Source organism: Canis lupus, chromosome 6 (assembly GCF_011100685.1).
Source record: "Canis lupus familiaris isolate Mischka breed German Shepherd chromosome 6, alternate assembly UU_Cfam_GSD_1.0, whole genome shotgun sequence".
In the NCBI taxonomy this organism is placed as follows: domain Eukaryota; kingdom Metazoa; phylum Chordata; class Mammalia; order Carnivora; family Canidae; genus Canis; species Canis lupus.
This window is the reverse complement of record NC_049227.1, coordinates 18360244-18382942: the sequence shown is the minus strand read 5'-3', so window position 1 is coordinate 18382942 and position 22699 is coordinate 18360244. Positions and strand designations below refer to the sequence as shown.

Here is a 22699-nt window from a genome sequence, read left to right as displayed (position 1 = left end):
CTGTGTGTCTCTCATGAATAAATAAAACCTTAAAAAAAATAAGCTGTCTCTAGTTCTGATGATAAAGTCATCCATAGTATATTGTTGAATGAAAACATCAAGTTGCAGAACATTATGTACACTATAATCCTCATTTTTGCATTAAGTTTTTTGAAATAACATAGGTAACGTGTATAATACATTATTTTCAGCATAATATAGGTGTCACACATTTCTCCTGGTAACTAAAGAAGACAGATGGTCAGATAAAACAATCGTAGAGGACTTGAGAATAATAAATTTATTCCTGGAAGTCTCCACAGAGATCAGCAAATCAACCCCTATAGGGGAGGAGAAAGGAAGGACAAGATACACTAGCATTCACTACTCTATAGATGTTTAGGGCACCAACCATATGCCAGGCACTTGCTTGGTGCTGGGATATAGGAGCAAACAGAACATGGTACCAATACTCAAGGGGCTCATGGACAGGCTAGTGGAAGAGTGTGTCCAATAAGCAGGGCATTAGCCCTCACCATAAAAAGAAAAAAGGAGAAAAGTGTGTTCAAGCTGCATGGTGCACCTAATCCAGGCTTTCAAGCACCTCCCAAAAAACTCATGTGTGAGCTAACCTGGAAAATCAGATAGAACAGGAGATCAGTGTCTCAGGAAGGCCAAAGAGAAGGAAAGCACAGTGCACTGAGTTAACCCAAGCAGTTGGAGTACAAGGGGATTCTCACCCTGGATTTAGGAGACAATAGTCTCCTATCTCCTAGTTCAGTGCTGTTTTTTATTCTTCTTTTTTTTTTTTTAAGTTTTATTTCTTTAAGTAATCTCTATACCCGACAGGGGTTTGAACTCATGACCTGGAGATCAAGAGTTGTATGCTCTTCTGACTGAGCCAGCCAGACACCCCAGTTCAGTGTTATTTTTAAAAAACTACCTCTCTAGTTCTATTGACAAATATGTGGTGTTTCAGCACATTTATCAATACTCTGGCACAGAAAAAATTGTACGTGGTTCCTGCTTACCCAAGTGTAGACATTAAGATTTTCCAAGCCTTGTCACTTAAAATGTCTCTTTAGAGATATAGTATAGATGTCTAGTTAAGCTAAAATTTGTGTATTGATTGGGTCATATTGAAAACTCAGTGGTGGCAGGAGAGGAATGTCAGGCAGTCTGATGTTCTGGGGAGAGCCGAAAGGGGTCATTGTCTGTAAACTGACCCAAATCATCTACTTTGAATTATCACCATCAATTCTCAAAAATGTCAATAGTACAATACGCCTCCCTGGCACGGCAAACCCTCACCCCTTAGTATGCCCCAGCACCTGGATTACACTTACACGTGAAGAACAGAACCAAGTGGATTTCAGAAATATCTGAAATATCCATATTAGCCATCTATTTAGCTCATATAACCATATATCCTCTGTTCAGTTTCCTTTTGTAAACATAGCTTGGGTAGTCAAAAATATGTACATATCAATAAAAGTATATACATACAACAATGTTCATCTTTGTAAAATGATACTTACCTCCAATGAAGTCTTGTCTCTTCAAGTCTCAAATCCATTTGTCCCTGGGGCCATGGTGTCTGCTATCTGATGCTGTCACTTCTGTGTTCATAAGCTCACCTTTCTCCTGGGAAGTCTGGCACATTCTTAGTGGAGTAAACACACAGAGGTCTTTAATGTCCAGCTGTATGTCAAAAAATTGGATGGACAATGTCACCTTGTAATTTCTGGTGAAGGTTTCCTGGATAGGATCACAATCCTTAAGTGTATAAATTCCAATCCAGCTTTTATGTGATCTAGCTGACTTTCTGTCCAAGCACTTCTGGATGGGGAGGTGCTCCTAGGACCCCCTATAGAAGTACTGGTCTTCAAAGGTGGCATCCTGCCTGAGGAATGTCAAGAGAATCCTGGGGGTCCATCAGAGTGATCTTTGTTGTTTTTTTTTAAGATTTTATTTAATTATTCATGAGATTTTATTTAATTATTTACACAGAAAGAGGCAGAGACATTGGAAGAGGGAGGAGAAGCAGGCTCCACGCAGAGAGCCTGATATGGGAGTCGATCCGGTGACTCCGGGATCAGGCCCTGAGCCAAAGGCAGACACTCAACCGCTGAGCCACCCAGCCGTCCCTGTCAGAGGGATCTTTGAACACTTGCTTGGTGGCTTGTTCAATCTGATACATCATTCCATACTTAGAGGAAAATGTACTCAAATTATGTAGTCAATAATAAAGACCATCATATTGCAGGTTGAGTGGGTGGTGGGAGGGTAGGGAATGGCTGTAGAGCCCAGTGCTCTTCAGGGGTAGCATCTGGTGCCCCTCCCACCAGCCACCTCTCTCCCTGCAGCGCTGCTCTCAGTTGTCCCAGGTCACAGGGTTCCTATGGCTTGAGGAGCTGCTGCCACGCACGGAGAGTGAGCCCCAGGCCAATCTTATTTTTGTAAGCAAAATTATTGTAGTTATTGTAAAAACAAAAACAAAAAAGGGTGAGAGGAGCCTAGGGGATGAAATATGCACCACACTCTCCAGAGTGGTCATATCCTAGACTGGGATTATGGAAAATTTATACGTTCTTCATTACGAATTCTAGAACTCAGCAGTGTGTGGCTTTCTACGACGTATACCTATTTTAGAAGCAAGGGGGATTAAAGCAATTTTTAAGAGTTAAAGTATTGTATTCCCTTTCTTCCTTGGGTTCCATACACACTATGCCACCTTCTGGTCATGCTATGGCTTCTTTTGTATGTGTTGGGGACAAAAAGCAGTAAGCATGAACAGTTACAACTTGCCCCACCTGGCTGCCATTCAGATCCAACTGAAGTGCCTGTAAGCAAACCAAATGAGAGTTCATTCACCCCATGCACATCAATCCAATAAAAACTGACATCAAACTTTTGCAATGAAGGAAGACAGGCTATTTATTGGTGTGGTACCATTCAGGGAGCTAATGCTCAAAAGTCCCAAACTCCCCCATGGCTTACAAGCGAGGATTTTTAAGGGCAAAATTTGGAGCAGGTGGTGGTCATGGTGGTGGGTCTTCCCAGAAGGTGGATGCTGTTAATTGGAGGCCCATGAAGTCACGTTAGTGGATGTTACTCAATTGCTTCTGGTGCTTCTTTGGTGCCAGGGAGGTCTGTTTGTTTCATCTTTTGTGAGACTTGGAATCTAAAAAAATATATTTTTTCTTTATGTTAAAGATTTCATAAGGTGTATCTGGTGCTTATGTGTCCAGGATAGTGCCCATTAGCTGCCTGTATGTGTGTATGTGTGTAAGCTATTTGGGTTGAATTCCATTGCGTTCCTTTGAATTGTAAGCAAGCATTCCTATCCCTTGGGTCTGGGTCTGTATGTTCCCTGGCCAGTCCAGCTGTGCCTGGGGATGATATGGCCTCTAGTTAGTTCTATTATCAGAACTAACAAGATGGATGTGAGTTTCAAGTCTTTTTTTTTTTTTTTTTTTTTTTTTGTTCAAGTGGTGTTGGGTAGGCATGAACAGGGACAATCTGAGAGAGGGGTAGCTGGCTTTCCATAAAAGATGCCTGAAGCCCCTATGCAAAAAGCCCATTCTGAGTGGGGAGAAACCAGAGAGCAGAGATGTGAGCATTGCCCTCAGCAGTGGAACTCTGTGATGGGAGGGATTTGTAAAGGGATTGTTAGGAAGTCCCACCATGTAACTCCCTCTGCATACCCTCAAGAGACCTTCAGTCAAGATCCCTGTGACTTTTCAGGATGCCTGGGTGGCTCAGCAGTTCAGTGTCTGCCTTCGGCTCAGAGTGTGATCCTGGAATCCAGGATCGGGTCCCACATCAGGCTCCTTGCAGGGAGCCTGCTTCTTCCTCTGTCTGTGTCTGTGTCTGTGTCTGTGTCTCTGCCTCTCTCTCTCTCTCTCTCTCTCTCTCTCTCATGAATAAATAAAGAAGATCTTTTTTAAAAAAAATATCCTTGTGACTTTGCAAGGCTTTTTAGAAAGGATTTCAGATGTGATGCTCTGATAGAATGAGACTAAAGGATAGACCAGAAAGACCTAGCTTTCTTCACGGAAGAAAGGAAGGGACTGTGCTTTCCCAAGGAAGGGACTGTGCTGCCCAGGGAAAGGGAGTGTTCTGGTCAGTTCCACAGTTCTAAATCTCCCCATATAACTCAATGGGTTCTGATTTACACATCAGTCTCTTGTGAGTTGCATCAATATGAGTCTATCCCACTTGAAAAATGGAATTTCTGGTCCTGTAGAGCTGAGGACCAAATTCTATAGCAGTCACCCCACCAAGGTGCTGCCCCCCTCATGGCTCTTCCAAAGCAGAGAGAATACCTTTATTTTCTCCTTCATCTAAAAAATATTTTTATATGTGCCAGGCACACATGCTAAAGATACAGTGATAAACATAAATTTTGCCACAAACAAATGTAAAATCGTGACATTTTGTTACTGCCACAATGGCAGGAGGTCTACATAGTGCTCTTGAGGGATCAAGGCAGAGGGATTTGACCCAGTCAGGGAGATCTGAAGATGAGTAGGAGATTTGGAGATAAACAGATGAGGGAAATGTGCTCCAGGGAAGACTTTGTAGAGGAAGGAGGAAGGATGTGACATGTATGGAAGATCTAAAGAAGAGGCTGAAGGGGAGAGGGAGATGGAGATGGTGGGGAGAGGAGGTGGTAGGGCCAGGAGGCAGAGGTACCAGCTCATGCAAATCTTTGTTTTAAGAAGAGTGTTCTTGGGGCATCTGGATGGCTCAGTCAGTTAGTGTCCCCCTTCGGTTCAGATCATGATCCCAGTATCCTGGGATTGAGCCCAGCATGGGGGCTCCACACTCAGTCTGCCTCTCCCTCCGCCTCTGCCCCTTCCCTGTTTGTGCTCTTCCTCTCTCAAATGAATAAGTAGAATTTTTAAAAAGGAAGAGATTAGGGAAAGGGGGGGGAGAAGAATGTTCTGGACAGAATGGGTGAGGACAGACAATTTAATGGGCTATTACTCAGCCTCACCAGGTAGTGATACTTCTCAGAAAAATCCTCATATTGGCCACAAGAGACAGGCATGAGGCTGTTCGTGGTGATGTTATCTGCCATAGCCAAATTATAAAATACTACACAGTTATTCTAAGTAACAGGCACACACAACAACAAGAACAAATCTTAAAACCCTAGAGCAGAGTGGGAAAAAATAAGAGATTGAATGAGGCTTACAGCACAATACCATCTAAGTAAATTAAAAATGCATGCACACTAGACAACACACATGTTTTACAAAGACACACACTCTGGGGAAGAGAGGAGGAATAGAGAAAAGAGATAACGGCCATAAATAAATAAAACAAGAGGGAGGGTGTGCAGAACCCAATGATTATAGTCTGTCATGAAGCAAGCAATGAGTAACCCAACCTCTACAACTGGGTGGAGTATGTTATATGAATGAAACACATCAAGCATATTTAATAGTCCCTGGTACATAGTAAGTGGCCAACAAATATGAGCTGTTACTATTATTTAACCAATCAACATGGAACTTCTTGGTCAGCACTCGGATATTTACTTATAGATCCCTTTCATTCCCCTTAGGAGGGTGACCTTGGGCAGCCCAGGTGGCTCAGCGGTTTAGCACCACCTTCAGCCCAGGGCGTGATCCTGGAGACAGGGGATCGAGTCCCACAGTCTGGCTCCCTGCATGGAGCCTGCTTCTCCCTCTGCCTGTGTCTCTACCTCTCTGTGTGTGTGTCTCTCATGAATAAATAAAATCTTTAAAAAGGGGGGGGGGTGACCTGATCTAAAACAATGCATTCTTGACTAATATTCTTTTTTTTTTTTTTTTTGCTTCCTTTCTGCTTTCAAAAACCTTACCTTTTCTGCAGCTAGGTGGAGCTCCTTTCTATTTGTCAGATGGGATGCTGCCTGATTCATGAATCATTCAATAGAGTCAATTTGACCTTTTAAGTTACTCAGTTGAATTTTTGTTCTTTAGCAGTAGAAATATCAGAGATTAAAGATAAATTCGAACAAACAAACAATTGCAAGCCCCAAATCTCTCCTGGGGAGTAACTAAGGTCAATATTTGACATTCAGGAGAAATAGCTCCCGAGACCTCTACAAAGGCAAAATTTGTGAAATCCTTGTCAACATCAGCTTCATAAAATGCAGGATATACAGCTGAGATGGGATAGATGGTCATGCCATTCATTGACAAAGAGACCACACAAAGAAAAACAACCTTGATGGGAAAAATAAACTGATGTGTTAGTTTGGGGCTGAAATAGTTTGTGTTGAAGTCTGAGATTCTTCTAAGTGCATACAAAAATGTTGAGGGCCCATTATCTGCTCTCATAGGTACTAGGAATGTGCTGGGTAATGAGAAAACAGGTGAACAAAACAGATGATTCGAATCTTATTGAGCTGACAAGTGAATCAAATAAACGATATAGGGCAGTCCCAGTGGCCTAGCAGTTTAGCGCCGCATTTGGCCTGGGATGTGACCCTGGAGACCCCGAATCGAGTCCCATGTCGGGCTCCCTGCATGGAGCCTGCTTCTCCCTCTGCCTGTGTCTCTGCCTCTCTGTGTGTCTGCTGTCATGAATAAATAAATAAAATCTTTTTTAAAAAATAAACGATATAAAATGTAATTTTAAACTTTGATAGGGGTTATGTAAGAAATTATAAGACATTTACTAGAATGTAAACTAATGTAGTTTAATGTTTACTCACGTCCTTAATACGGTCCTGAGAAGATTCCCTCAAAGTGCAATTTTTGGGTCTACAGATCTGTTTTTTTTTTTTTTTTAAGATTTTATTTATTTATTCATGACAGTCACACAGAGAGAGACACAGACAGAGGGAGAAGCAGGCTCCATGCAGGGAGCCCGACGTGGGACTCAATCCCGGGTCTCCAGGATCGCGCCCCGGGCCAAAGGCAGGTGCCAAACCGCTGCGCCTCCCAGGGATCCGATCTGCTTTATTTTTAAAAAACTAAACATACACCTAACTCTGAGAAATGAACAAGGGGTAGTGGAAGGGGAAGTGGGCGGGGGGTTGGGGTGATTGGGTGATGGGCACTGAGGGGGGCACTTGGCGGGATGAGCACTGGGTGTTATGCTATATGTTGGCAAATTGAACTTCAATTAAAAAAAAAACAACTAAAAAAAAAAACTAAAAAAACCATAGAGCTAAAAAATAAAATAAAAAAAACTAAAATAATAAACTACATCTTTTGGGGCAGCTTGAGGTTTAAAAATTTTTTTAAATTATCTTATAGGCTTTGGGGAATGAGAGAGGATACTAAAAACACACAAGGACTCTGGTTTCTTAAGTTCCCTTAGGGCATCGGGCATAGACTGATAAAATAAAAACTACATTTCCCAAGGAGCAGCGCGACACGTCACAAAGGAAGGACGGCGCATGCGCGGAAAGGTTCGCGCTGCGACTAGCTCGTAAAAGGGAAAAAGCGTGTGTAGTTCTCGACGTGCCGCGAATCTTCGAACGCAAGCGCGTTACGGTACTCAGACTTTGAAAAACATTCGAGGGACGCGCCCGCGGCTGCCGTCGTAATTTCCAGCTCGACGTGCCTATTCCGTGGCTTGGCAGGTGGGGATGGGTCGCAGTCTGGGGCCCCCGGGGAATGGCGGGAGCGGAGGGCCGGGGTCGCCCTCGGTACGTCCCCATTCCCGGGCCTCGCTGGGGCAACTCTCGGGGGGCGGTGCGCACGCGCCCTGGGCGGGGAGAGGCGGGGCTCGGGGAGGGGTGGGGCTGCGGCGGCGGTCTTTGGGCTCTGCGCATGCGCTGGCCGGCGCGGCGTGGAGGGGAAGCGGGCGTTCGCCGTGCGGGGCGCAGAAGCCGCAGAGGCGGCGGAGGCGGGGTCTTCAGCTCAGGTGCGAGAAGACGGCAGCGGGGTTGAGCCCCTTCTAACGAGACAACTTCATTCGCCCTCCGGAGATTTCCAGTTGCCTCCTCATCTCTCGGCGCCCGTTTGCAGCGTGAGGCTTCAGCCTTAGCTGGCGCCTCATCTCCAGGTCTCTTTCGAACCCGCTCTAGTCTAGGCCCCCAGCGCTCCACTAAAATAGCACTTGGTGGAAACCGCCAGTGACCTCTCGGTCGCCAAAGCTAGTGTTCAGTTCGTTCTCACCTCTGTAGCAATGGCTGATGCGCTTCATCACTGCCCTTTCTTGAAGCACTTCTTCGTTTGATTTGTAGGACATTCTCTTCAATTTTTTTTAAAGGTTTTATTTATTTATTCATGAGAATACACAGAGACGAGAGAGAGAGAGGCAGAGACACAGGCATAGGGAGAAGCAGGCTCCACGCAGGGAGCCCGATGTGGGACTCGATCCCCGGACTCCAGGATCACGCCCTGGGCTGAAGGCGGCGCTAAACCGCTGAGCCACCCGGGCTGCCCAATTTTTTTTTTTTTTTTTAATATTTTATGTATTCATGAGAAACACAGAGAGAGGCAGAGACCTAGGCAGAGGGAGAAGCAGGCTCCCTCCCTGCGGGAAGCCTGATGTGGGACTGGATCGCAGGACTCTGGGATCACGACCTGAGCCGAAGGCAGACACTGAGCCACCCAGGCCTCTTAAACATTCTCTTCTTTAGCTTCAGCTCTCTGGTTTCTCCTCTGCTGATTTCTTGTTCCTCGTCCCTATCTTTAATGGTTATACTCCCCCGCCCACGCCCTCATCCTAAGCTCTTCTTTGTGTCCACTTCCTAGGAGCTATCCATTTCAAAACTATTTTCTTTTTAAAAATATTTTCTTTATTTATTCTTGAGTGCTAGAGAGAGAGAGGTAGAGACAGGCAGAGTCTTGTAGGCTTCCTGCAAGGAGCCGGAGGCAGGACTCGGTTCTGGATCCCGGGATCATGCCATGAGCCGAAGACAGACGGTCAACCGCTGAGCCACCCAGGCGTCCCTATTTCAAGGCCTTAAATAGAAATACTATCTATTGTGCTCTCAAATGTCAATCTTCGACCCAGTGCTCTACCTCCAAGACCAGATTTTTATATTCAGCTTGCAAATGACATCTCAAAGTGTCGAGTCGGCATCTCAAACATGTCCAGAACTGAAATTTTGAGTTTTACCCCTCACATACCTTCACCACTTTCCCCAGTCTTCCCATTTTTCCAGTTGTTCAGGCCAACTCAGGCCAAATACTGATATATTCTTGGTGTTTTTTTGCAGCCTGGCCCTGCCCCCCCCCTTTTCCTTCTCCAGTGTATTAGTGTGTATGTGCCCTTAAGGCTTTGAAGTTTCACTACTGAGTGTTCTGTGGATATTCTCTTTGGCACTTGGTCATTTTTGCCTGAGAATTTGTGTTTTCCGTTCTTCAACATTACCTGTCATCGTTTATTCAAATTTATCCATGTATCCTGTTTTCTATGTCCTTTATAAGGTATTTACTTCACCTACAAATAAGTATATGGAACTACTTGTTTAATGTCTGTTCCTTTCTGGACTGTGAGTTTTGTAAGCAAGACAGGGACTCTTTGTCTCATTCACTGATGTATATTTCTCATTCCTAGCATAGAGTAGGTATTTGACAACTATTCATGAGTGCATTTATACAGGGAAGTATCTATAATATCAACTAATTGGGGTACCTGGGTGGCTCAGGTGGTTAAGCATCTGACTTTTGATCTCAACTCAGGTCTTAATCTTGCAGTCATAAGTTTGGGCCCTACATTGGGCATAGAGCTTACTTTTTAACCTGCCCCCCCCCAAAAAAAAAGGGGACAATTTTTTTTTTCCTGGGGTTGGAGGGAAGATAGTGAATAGCCCAACTTAAGAATTGTTGAGAGACTATTTTAAGAGATTTCCAGGATTCAGTTTGGTTCAGTAATGTATTCTGAAGACTTAGTAGGTGCTAGGCCCTGGGCTAGTTTCTGGGAATATAAAGACGAATACAACTGCATGTCAGTCTTCTAAGAGCTCGTGGTCTGCAGGAGAGATAAGTAAGTGAAACAGTCTCTCAATGTATGTGTGACAATGCAAGAACAGAAGTTTGTATACCATGCTTTGAAAGTTTTGACTGCCCTTGGCATCAGGGCAGATGAGTGGGGCCTGGGGCAGCCAGATCCCCCTGCCATTCTTTTCCAGCTGTGAGCAGCTTTGCCTTTTACCTGAGTGTGCCACACAAATGTTACCAGAAATATTTTGTACTGTGTGTGCTGTGGTGTGAGAAGGTTGGCAAGTACAACTCTTGAAGTGTTAACTTTGCTGCCAGTTGATTTGTACCCTGAAAGATGAGCAAATTTGAGACCCAGGGGGAAGTGGGGAAAGGATCAAAAGGCATTTCAGGCAGGCATAACAGAAGCATGGAAGTCTGTGCTTGTTTGGGATGCGGGCACTGACATTGCTTAGTATGATTATTATGTGGTATTGCTGTTTGAGAGGGGCTGGCTATCCAGGATCTGAAGCATTGCCTTGAAATTGTTTTGTAGGGGCGCCTGGCCCGCTCAGTCAGAGGAGCATGTGGCTCTTGATCTTGGGGCCCTGAGTTCAAGCCCCATGTTGGATGTAGAGATTGCTTAAATAAATAAACTTAAAAAAAAAAAACTTTAAAAAAAAGTATTTTGTAAACTACAGTGTATCTTTTATAAATAACTGGCCCAACCATGAGGCACCCTGTTCTCAGTGGGTAGGGTCCATCAGCATACATAGTTTTAGTGACCCAACTTTCTGGGGCTGGAAATGGGGACATGTAGTAAGTCACAGGCCTTTTTAACCTCATTTCTTAATTTGTATACAAAGGCTCTTAACAACAACAACAACAACAAAACAAAGACTCTTAAAAAGACTTTATTTACTTTTTTGAACTATTTTATTTATTTATTTGACAGGGACAGAGAGCGTTCACACACGGCAGTTAGAGGGAGAGGGAGAAGCAGGTTCCCCACTGAACCAAGAGCCTGATGCAGGGCTTGATCCCAGGACCCCGGGATCATGACCTAAGCTAAGGGCAGACACTTAACTGACTGAGCCACCCAGGCTCCCCTTACAAAGATTTTAAATGAGTCTTGGAAACGAAATGAATGAAAATAAATCTCCTATAGAATTTTGATGTATCTTCTGCATTGGAAAAAAAAATACCCAGTTTGCATCATTTTAGGATTTGTGGTCTTAGGATGCCTGGGTGGCTCAGTAGTTAAGCATCTGCCTTTGGCTCATGGCGTGATCCCGGGGTCTGGGGATCGAGTCCCACATCGGGCTCCCTGTGAGGAGTCTGTTTCTCCCTCTGCCTCTCTTTGTCTCTCATGAATAAATAAATAAAATCTTACAAAAAAAAAAAAAGATTTGTGGTGTCTCTATGTCTGTGGAGTAGAAGCTAGTTATTTGAACATTGAACTAACAAGATTTGGATGTTGATCATACAAGGGCTGTTTGAGCCTTAAGACTTAGGTCATAGAGTCAGATCTGGATTTGAATTCTCCCTCTGCCATTTATTACTCGTGTGACCTGGGTAAAGTCCCTGATTTCTCCAAGACCCTGGTCTCTACAGTGCTAAATGAAGAGTACAGCACTTACTCTGCAGGACTGTTAGGAGAGTTAGATGGAGTCATCAACATAAAACTGCTTAGTACATAGTAGGTATTCAGTAAGAAATAACTATCATGATGACCTTTATTTTTCTACCTCTTTTTATCAGATGCTACTATGAATCATCATCTTCTTGGTGATACTCTTTAAGTGCAATCTTAATAACCTAACAGTTGATTGACAATTTCCAGTAGATAAAATGATTCTATTTCCGTGATCTCTTTTACTACTGAATAAGCTGAACTTGTTACAAAGCTTGAAAATGAGAGGGAGAGCACAGATTTTAGAGTTTACAGCTTTGCAACTCCCTGTATTTCCCAAGTCACCTGGCATAATTTAACCAATCTGAACTTGTTTCCCCAACTATAAAGAGGGTGTGCTTATGGGATTGCTCTAAGGTTTCAGTCAGAAACTCCCTGTGTAAGCTTTGGTCTAGAAGCATGGTAGGTACTAGGGGAAAGGAATCATCATCTCCTTAATTTTTTTTTTTCAAACCAGACGATGAAAGTAGATCGTTGTTGATGATGGCCAGATTAATAGTATGGGATCTGAGAGTAGGGTCTTAGAGGACTTTCTTCCCTTTGATTCAGAACAGAACTCTTATTGTCTTGAGCCCTGTAAGATTAATGTTAGAGGGGTTTAAGTACAGGATGTTTGGATTTGTTTGTATTAGGCTTTGGCTTCTAGAAAAGGAGCTACAGAACAGGTTTTGCCTGGGTGATTAGCAGGTAATACATTCTTTGTCCCTAGAATTACCTATTAGATATCTCAGTTGCAGTTAAGAAAAAGGGAACCCAGACCAGTCCAAGCAGAAAAGGAGTATCTGTTAGACTCTTAACTGAAAAGCCCTGGGCATAACAGCTTCAGGGAGGGTTATATCAGGAAACCTAACTAACGTCACCAGGATTTTTTTATATCTTTCAGCTCTGTTTCTCTCCATGTTGGCTTCTTGGTCAGGCAGGCAAAGGCCTCCATCAGTTCCAGGCTTCGCTGCTACTCTCTTGACAACCAGCTGAAAGAGGTATCACTTTGCAGATGACTACTAGCTAAAGATCTCAAGTTGATTTGGACCAGACCTGGTTCACATACCCCTTCCTGAGCCAGTCATGGTGGTTAGGGAGAATGGAATACGCTCATGGGCCCAGATCATGTACCCATCTTTGGAACCAAGGTGAAGGACAGTTTCCCAAAGAGAAATTGGAGTACTATTACCAAAATGGAGAAAAGGTGATGGGCAGTATGCTCAGAGGTCACTTCCTATAGTGGTGGAATAGCTCATATCAGGCCAGTCCTCCCACAAATAATGATTATAAACTGCACACACATGCATTAAAACAAACAAAACAGCCCACTAACTGGAATAAGTGGAAAAGTAGTTGATACCCAGAAGAAAGGAATGGCACTGATGAGTCTCCTATTTGTTTGTTGTTGTTTCCTTTTTTTTTTTTTTAAGATTTTATTTATTTATTCATGAGAGACAGAGAAAGAGAGGCAGAGATATAGGCAGAGGGAGAAGCAGGCTCCACGCAGAGAGCCCGCCCGATATAGGACTCCATCCCAGGACTCCAGGATCACACCCTGAGCCGAAGGCAGACTTAACCACTGAGCCACCCAGGTGGCCCTGTCTGTTGTTTCTAATGCCTTGTCACGTGATAAAGACTCTTGGAAACAAGATAGCCAGCAAGAGTTCCAAATTCTTTTTTTTTTTAAGATTTTATTTATTTATTTATAGAGACACAGAGAAAGAATGAGAGGCAGAGACACAGGCAGAGAGAGAAGCAGGCTCCATGCAGAGAGCCTGATGTGGGACTCGATCCTGGGTCTCCAGGATCACACCCTGGGCTGCAGGCGGCACCAAACTGCTGCACCACCGGGGCTGCCCAGGAGTTCCAAATTCTTGATATAAAAGTCATTTTACCTAAATGTCCCATCAGCTGATGAATGCAAAAACCAAATGAGGTCTGCCGATACAATGGGATATTATTCAGCCACAAAAGGAGCAAAATAGACATGTACAGCATGGATGAACCTTGAAAATATTGTGCTCAGTGAAGGAAGCCAGTCTCCGCAGGCTACATGCTGTGTGATTCTGCTTCTATGAAGTGTCCAGAAAAGGCAGATCCATAAAGTCAGGAATTAGAATAAGCAGTTGCCCATGTGTGAGGGGAAGAGGGACTGAAGAGTGACCACTGATGGGTACAGGTTTTGGGGGTCATGAAAATATTCTAAAATTAGGTAGCAGCGATAGTTGCACCACCTTGGGGATATTCTAAGAAGCCACTGAATTGAACGTAAAGGAAGTCGAGTAAGTGCACAGGTAAGTGCTCAACATCATTAGTTACCAGGAAGTCTGAATTAAAACTACAATGAAAAGTGCTTCACTCTAGCTAGAATGGCTAAAATTTTTTTTTAATAAAATGAAAATGACAACACCGTACACTGGCAAGGAGGTAGAGGTACTGGAACTTCTGTACATTGTTGTTGGGAGTGAGCACTGGTACATCTCAGGGAAAGGGTCTGTTCCGGCCCTTTCTTGTAAAATTAAACATCCACCTCAGACCTAAGTACTTAAGGAAAGTAAGTCTACAAAAAGACTTGACATGACTACATGGCAGTTTTCTTCACAGTGGCCCCAAGCTGGGAATAACCCAGGTGCCATCAGGACGGAGCTAGCTAAACAGATTTGTTCAGAGGAGAGAATGCTGCTTAACAATAGAAAGGGACAAACTCCTGATACACGCACCACCACTGATAAGTCTCTGAAATGAGAATCCAGATGCTAAAGAATGTGGATGGCATGATTACATTTTTAAAAAATTTATTTAGAGAGGGAGCGCATTTGAGTGGGAGGGCAGGTAGCAGGAGGGAGAGTCCCAGACTCCACCCTAAGTGGAGCCCAACATTGGGCTAGATCTCAACCTGAGGCAAAATCAAGAGTCAGACGCTCAACCTACTACTCAGCCATCCGGGTGCCCCATGATTACATTTCTGTGAAGTTCTAGAACAGGTGGAGCTCATCTATAGTGAAAAATTTCAGAATGGTGGTTCCCTCTGTGGGTAGAAATAGAAAGTGTGGCTTCTAAATCAGTGGGAAGAAGAGAGTGCCAGGAACCAAAAAGTTGAGAGTGTTGGTCCTTTCCTCAAAATTTGTAAGAAAGCCTAAAACCTTGCAGGGGTTGTCTGGCCTCTGGAGGTTGAGAATCGTGATAGGATCACCAGGGGCCCTCAGACTCTTATAACGGACAGCTTGGACTAGAAGCCACTTCTTCTCAGCTGGGAGCACCAGCCTTCTGGTCACGTATGTTTCCAGTGCCCGGTGCTTTGTTCCCTTGGGCTTTGGCATTGAGGGTGTTTTCAGGGGAAATTCAAGTTCCTGACTGAATGGATCTGGAGATAACAGTTTGTTGTAACATAAAATGCGGTGGTTCTCCCAAGCCAGGCACTACCCAGTAGGCAAACAGGAGCTCGAACAGGAGAGCACTCCCCAGTGGTATGCTCTTTGCGTGGCCTATCATCTCAGGGTTGCTTCCCTCAGGCTTTGGATGCATCCGTGGGTTTTTTTTGTTTGTTTTTTGTTTGTTTGTTTTGCCTGTGTTTTTGCTTTGCTCCACTTAGCATCATCCCTGTTTCTTTCCTGGTAGTTCCCTGACCACAATTCCAGATAAGGAGGGGGCAACTCATGTTTACTTAGCATACACATCGTGCCAGGCACTGCTTGGACCTTACCTATGTTGTTAATCTGGGTACTCTGGTTGAGACTCAGAAAGGTTCAGGAGCTCCCCAAGGGGAGTATATGGCCCCATGAGAACTTAACAGCTGTTCTGCCCCTGTTCCCCTTCTTGGAACATTCCTCAAGTGTGCATGTCAGTTTATTTCTCTGTTGGCCATTTTGCAAGTTGTGTATTTCATTTCTTTATATGACTTAACACTGCTGTGAGTGCTGGGCATGCTGTTTGCCTCTTCATGTGTTTACCAGAGCAGTTTCTGACAAACAACTGCCAAGCCCTCCCTATGTTCTCGGCTTTATTTTGGGTGCCAAGATACAAAGATGACTATAACTCGGTTCTTATACTTGAGGGGCTGGAAATATGAGAAGTGGACTCCCTCACAAATAGAAAACAGTTTTACAAGAGCATGTGTACTCTGATAGCAATGACATTGCATGTACAGAGAGTGGCACACAAAATGAAAATTGTTTTAGGTTGCTGGGATTTGCTTTAATAATTCTTTAATATTGTTAGACTATTTTTTTTCCTGCTAAATTAGGAAAAAGTAGAAAGAAAAGTGTGGCCAGAGTGCTGTGGGAAGCCAAGAGAGTTCTGACTGCTGAGTGGTTAAAGAATGCCCTCAAGAAAAAAGGGCATTGAGCAAGGAGAACATGAGGTGAGGTTTTCCCATGCCAGCTCCTACCCAGAAGGCAAGGCAGCCTTTCAGAACGTTGTCGCCCATGTCACCACTTCACAGTATTTCACACTGGAAAGAGACAAGAGGAGATGAAACCGTTTTTAAAACCATCAGTAACTGTTCACATGTGAGGGGATCCTGATAATTGGTGTAGGGGCTAAGTGTCAGGGGATGAAGGTCTCCAAAAATGAGGCCCAACAATCCCCTCCCCGCCCCCCTGCCACTGCTGCCTGCTTTGGTATTTGATCTACTCCCCCTGCCCCAGACCACGTGGATCAACTTTTCTGCCCAGTGCTGCACGTGCCAACCTCCATTTCTCGCATGTGTGTCTGTCTGTGCATCTTCCATTTGTGAAAGGTTTTAGGAAATAACATGCCTTTTCCCCCTGTGTATCCATGGGAGACCTCTGGAGAATACCCAAGAAATAATAGCGGTTGCTTCTATGGGTAGGAGATTTCATTGTACTTCTGGTATCATTTGAATTTTATTATTTGCATTTGTTTAATACATATACATATATATTAACTATATAAATATAACTATAAATATAGTTAACATGTATGTACCTATTTAAAAATTTTTTTTTATCTTGAGGGAAACAGGCTTTGTGTCCAACCTCAGTGAGTCACAGAGATAATACGATACTGTGATAATGTGATGAGAGCCCCAACTAAGACAGTGACAGGTGTGGTGGAAGGGAGGGGCTGGGTTTGAGAGAAACTTCTGAGGCAAAATCCCTAGAATTTGAATGAGGTGGACCAAAGAGATGGGGAGCTGTAGATGATCAAGAAGGGGGAATGGATGACTGGAATTTGCAGCCTGGGAAGCTGGCTGGACAGTGATGGATGCCATCAACCCACATTTGGAAGGCAGAGCAGGGCAGGAAGTATGAGGTATCTGAGGGGCATCTTGGTTGAGCCATTGGGTGGCAGTTGGAAATCTGAGTTGGGAACGTTGGGGAGAGATCAGGGCTGATGATCTCCATTTGGAAATTTCAGAATATGGGGCCTTATAGCTGATGAGATGCCCAGTGAGTGCATAGAGACAGAGAAGGGCTTCCTGGGGTGATCGTCCTCTGGGGTGGAGGAGGGAGCAGCAGAAAGACTGTGCAGGGCGGTAGGAGAAATAAAGGGGACTGGAGGTCTGGAAATCCAAGGAGCAGGGCTTTGAGAAGCAGTGTGTGGTCAAGTATCAGTGCAGTGGAAGAGTCCAGGAGCTGGCAGGAGATCACTGGGGTCTGAGGGAGAGCCATGCTGTGTTGGGTTGAGGCATGAACACGAGTAGAACTAAAGATGGTGAATACCATGGCCCAGCTCTGTGCTGGGTATGGAAGGTAGAGTGATCCCCACTCTCAGAGACTAGGCAAGCTGGAGAGGAGACAGAAACACACAAAGAATTCTAATATGATTTGGTAGGCACTGTGGTAGAGAGATGCATAGAGAAGGATAACTTTTGAGAACACAGAGAAGGGTAACTTAACTCAGCCTAGGAGACTGGGAGCAGGGGGGGTTCTGACCATGGCTGGTGGAAAGAGAGGACTTGGTAAGCAAGCCAGGTCTTAGAGACTAAATCAAGCAGATAATTAGGGGTGTCCTGTTTGCAGGAAGGGCATCCCAGATAGAGGGAACAGCATGGGGCTAAGAAATCAATCACGTGGTGTATAGTCAAAAGCAGAAGAGTTTTTTTTTTTAAAAAAAAGCAGAAGAGTTTGGAATGGCTGGAATATGAAGTATGAGGTGGGCAGTGATGAGAGGAGATGGTATGGGTGGCCTGTGGATGTAGGTGTGGGAGTGGGATGGTAGGTGTGGAATGGGGATGGAAGCCCCTTCATTGAGCCAGTGTCGTGTGTAAAGGGCTGGACTTATCTCAAGGCAGGGGTCGAAAGCTTTGTTAGGAGAACATGACTACACTTGTCTCTCTTTTTTTTTTTTTTTTTTTTTTTTACACTTGTCTTTTAGAGGGTAGTTCTTGGACCATGCAGAGGATGGATTCGATGGAGAGTAGATGCAGGAGGGCTGCTGCATCAGTTACAGGGAGACCATTGGTATGGTGGGAAACAGTGTCTGAAAGCCAAGAAGGAGGGGATGGGTTTATGGGCAGTAAGTCAACAGAAGTGGTGACTGATTGGACATAGGGAGATGGCGGTTCGAAACTCACTCTCTTCCCAGCACAGGCCGCTGAGTGGGTTATGGACACATCAACAGGGAAGGGGAGAACTACCACACAGGAGTTTCGGGGGTGGGGAGGGAGAGAGGGTTTTGGACATACTGATTTGGTTTTTTTAAGTTCTATTGAAATATTCACATACCGTACAATTCACCCAAAGTACACAATTCATTTTTTGTTTTTTTAAAGTATATTTGTAGACTTGTACAACCATCTGTTATTTAATTTTAGAATATTTTCTGGACACATTGATTTAAAATCTTTTTCAAATTGTAGAGTATTTCTAGCATATAAAAGTAGGGGGCTCATGTAAGGAGTGTCTTTGCCGATAGGGATTTGGGGTCTTCTCTGATAGAGCTGTCTAGCTGGCATGAAAATAAGATACTGAATCTTGGGGAAGTCATAGGGCTGGAGGTAGATTTGGGTGTTGGTACCTTGTGTTCATCGTTGATAATGAGGTAGCCTACAGGAGCCAGAGGAAAAGCCTCTCGTTAACAACAAAGTTTGGAATAATTGAAATGGGAAATTCAAAATGGACCTAATGGGAAAGATGGGATGGGGGATTAGGGCAGGAGAGACATGGTGTGTGAAGTAGAAAAAATAAAGTTCCTGCCAAGTCCTTGACCCGACCTATCGGTGGTTCTTGGTGTAGGGATTGTTGATCAAAGCAGAGGTGTGTGTCCTTGCCTGAGGAACTTCCAGTCTGGTTGGGGAAGAAAAACCAGAAAAAACCTACATTTATAAAAGTAGGTTGGAAAGTCTAGGTAGGTTCCAAGAAGAGTCCAGCAAGAGACAGGTTTGGTTTACTTACGGACAGTCCAGCAGGACGCATCTTGAGCTAACATCTGTATCCTTGGAGGAGGGAGGTGCAAGCTGGGGTGGAAGGGGAGGAGTGGAATGAGACAGGACGGCCCTGCTGTGTGTATGTAAGTAAGACAGGAGAGGAGCGAGAGCAGATGATGAGTGCATAGAGACAGAGAAGGGCTTCCTGGGGTGATCGTCCTCTGGGGTGCTGCATGTGTGTCAGGGCTGGAGCCCATTGCTCACCCACCTGTCTCTTCTTCAGATGCAACCCAGTTCTCAGGTCCCTGATTCTCAGCGTGCTCCTGCCGCTCAGCCAGCATATTCCTGTTTCCCCACCTGAAAACCTCCGTCTGCTCTGCCTCCCCCTCAGGCCTCCGCTCTCTGGTGCCACAGCTCAGCCAACAGGAAATTCTTATGTACATTTGCTGCTCCTGTCTCTTCCACTGGAGACGTTTTCCCTGAGGTCCTCAGTTCTGTCAGGCTCAGGAGATTGCTCCAAGTCCTTTTCTGTGGCACCTGGGGGCAGGGAAGGGGGAAGCGAGGAGACTTGGAAGCCTGTAGGGCGTGCCAGTGTTTGCAGGACAGGCAGGTGAGGGGCCAGCCCCAGAGACTGGAGGAGCCAGAGTGAGGTGCAGGGTGAAGGCCCTGAAGCCAGAGGTGGTCGCAGTGGGCACCTCTGTCAAGTGAGAAAGAGGCAGGTCAGGTGGGCTCAAGCAGGAAAGGATCTAATGCTTTGACCTGTATTAGCATCATCACTGGACTGGTGAGGACAGAAGCTAGACTGAAGTGGGTTGAAAAGTCAAATGGGGGTGAGGACAAGGGGCACATGCTTGGACGACATCAATTTTTCTGTGAAGAAAAACAGAGTGGGGAGCTGGAGGTGAGTGGGAATTGGAAGCTCTTAGTCTTTTTTAAGGTAGGCTCTCCTAAAGTATGCTCATTTTGCTCATACAGCGCAGGAAAGGGGTATCAGGTGACCCAAGAGGAGACAAGTTCAGAGCACAGATGAAGGGCTACTTTTCAGTAAGTCGGGGGAGTAATTCCTTTTCGAGGAGGCAGAGGTGGCAGGTGCTGCTGCATGTAGCCCAATGTGTTGATGGTGGTAACAAGATTTCTGGCTTGTGAGCAAAGTAGGAACCGGGGCTTCAGCTAGCCAGGGCCCAGACCCAGGTCTGAGGGCAGCAACAAACACATTAAGAAAGTTTGAAATGTCTGACAGATTTACTGGGAAGGATAACTGGTTTACGTGACAGCATTGTGGGCACACCTGCTGCCAGTGTTTGTGATGGTGCAATGTAAAGTTTCCCCCCCGCACCCCCGTCCGTCCACTGTGGGGCATGCCCCAATTTTATTCTACATAGGTGTGGGCAAGTAGAAGGCAGGTGGTTCTACCTAGAATTCCTGCTTTATTTAGCAGAAGAGAACAACCTTCTTCCATGCTAATCCTTCCCTTCCTGGGATCTTTCTACTGAGCTTGGGGTAGTCTTTCCTCCTTCCTCTTTTCTCACTCAGCAGATCAGTTCCTAGAGTTTAGCAAGGAACTCCATGCTGATAATTCTCAAATTTTACACTTCTAATCTCTAAACCCAAGATCCATCATTTTATGTGGTTTTAGCTCATGCAACTAGACTTTTTTTTTTTTAAGGGACACGTTCTTTATACTGAAACGTATTATATAAAGCTGTGGTGTTACAAATAGTGTCACACATGTGAGAAGACAGGTCTGTGTCCCAAGCAATCAAAAATAGATAAATTGGATTGCATAAAAAATTTTAAAATGTGTTTCAAAAGATAAAACTGAATAATAAAAAAGATAAAAATAACTCAGTAAAAATGGACAAAGGGCAGTTCTCCAAAGAAGACACACAGATGGCTAATAAACGTGAAAACATGTTCAGCATTATTAGCCATTGGGGAAATACAAATCAAAACCACTAGTTAACATTTCACACTCCACTAGAATGGCTGGAATCAGACAATAACATGCATTGGTGTAGAGCTGTGGAATCCTCATGCGTTGCTGATGGGAAAGTAAAATGGTGCAGCCACTTTGGAAACAGTCTAGCAGTTCCTCATAAGGTTTAAACATAGAGTGACCATATGACCCAGCAATTCCACTCCTAGTTATAGATCCAGAAAATGAAAACGTGTCCACAGAAAAACTTACCCACAAGTGTTCCTAACAAAATTCTTTTTTAAAAAAATATTTTATTTTAAAGTAATCTCTACATCCAGTGTGGGACTCAAACCTACAACCCTGAGATCATGAATCGTGTACTTTACTGACTGAGCCAGCCAGGTGCTCCTCATAACAGCATTATCTCAATAGCCAAAAAGTGGATATGACCCAAATGTCCATTGGTTGATGGACGTGTACAAATGTGGTATATGCAAACAAAGGAATATTATTCCACAATAAGAAGAAAAGAGGTACAGAACAAGCAAATCTATAGAAACAGAAAGTAGATTAGTGTTTGCCTAAGGCTGAAGGGGTAAGGGTAGGGAGATATATCTAAAAATAACAAGACTTTAGATTTGGATTCTGGTTATTTCATCTAAATGGACATAGACAATATTAGTTGTGTGTAGCTTTTACTTAGCATAAGGTTTTCAAGATTCACCTGTGTTGTAGCACACAACAGTACATGACTCCTTTTATTGTTGAGTAAAATATTCCTTTGTGTGAATAGAACCACTCTTTATCCCTTCATTTACCCTCCCCGACACTTTTATTATTTCTCTTTTTGATTATAACCATCCTGGTGAGTGTGAAATGATACCTCCTTGTGGTGTTGATTTGTATCCACTTGATGGCTATTGATACTGAGCATCTTTTCACAGGCAACTTGGCCATTTGAATATTGTCTTTGGAAAACTATTCAGGTCATTTTTGTATATGGTCTGAGATCGGGGTCCAAATTCATTCTTTTACATATGGATATCTAGTTGTCCCTGCACCATTTGTCAAAAAGACAATTCTTTTCCCATTAAATTATCTTGGTATCCTGGTTGGAAATTAATTGACGGTGGGTATGAAGGTTTATTTCTGGCCTCTCAGTTTTGTTTCATTGATGTTTGGGTCTGTCTTTATGCCAGTACCTCACTGTCTTAATTACTGTAGCTTTGTGTTATGCATTTTGTAATTGGGAAAACTTTATTTTCGAGATTGTTTTGTCTATTCTGGATCCCTTGAATTACTGTATGAACTGTATGATGAGCTTGTTAATTTCAATGATGAGGGACAGGAGCAGGAAGATGTTTACCCTTAGCCAGGAAGGCTGACTTAAGCCTGCATGCTTTTGATAGGGATCAAATACGTGCTGGTTGCTACGTTTTTTTGGGGGGGGGGTTTTTTGTTTTGTTTTGTTTTTTTTAGATTTTATTTATTCATTCATGAGAGACACAGAAAGAGAGGCAGAGACAGGCAGAGGGAAGAGAAGCAGGCTCCACACAAGGAGCCTGATGTGGGACTCGATCCCGGGAATCCAGGATCAGGCTCTGAGCCAAAGTTAGGCGCTCAACTGCCAAGCCACCCAGGTGTCCCACATGTTTTTTTTATTAAATTTCTTTATTCATGAGAGACACAGAGAGGGAGGCAGAGACATAGGCAGAGGGAGAAGCAGACTCCCGACAAGGAGTCTGATACAGGACTGGATCCAGGACCCTGAGATCTCGACCTGAGCCAAAGGCAGACACTCAATCACTGAACCACCCAGGTGTGCCCCAGTTGCTACGTTCTTTAAGGATCTCATGACTGCCTGTACACCTCACCAATAGTTCATGTCAAACTGAATGATAAACACTAGAGGAATCTTG

General features: G+C 44.2%; 1 protein-coding gene and 1 long non-coding RNA gene across 6 annotated transcripts in view; one reads left to right on the top strand and one right to left on the bottom strand.

The window, feature by feature from the left end:
* Positions 1 to 2916: 2916 nt before the first annotated feature.
* Positions 2917 to 7632, bottom strand: LOC111096257. The gene is made up of 3 exons (XR_005360753.1): positions 7263 to 7632; positions 5834 to 5948; positions 2917 to 3163 (listed from the first exon to the last, which is right to left on the bottom strand). It is a non-coding gene; the product is annotated as an uncharacterized LOC111096257 (long non-coding RNA).
* The window catches only part of SGF29 (SAGA complex associated factor 29), a 29544-nt gene continuing 14225 nt past the window's right edge, over positions 7381 to 22699 (top strand). Inside the window, exons 1-2 of one of the 5 annotated variants that reach the window (XM_038539917.1) lie at positions 7381 to 7567; positions 12434 to 12530. The gene's annotated coding sequence lies outside the window, so the exon portion shown is untranslated. The other 4 variants (XM_038539920.1, XM_038539918.1, XM_038539921.1 and 1 more) reach the window with 4 other exon arrangements.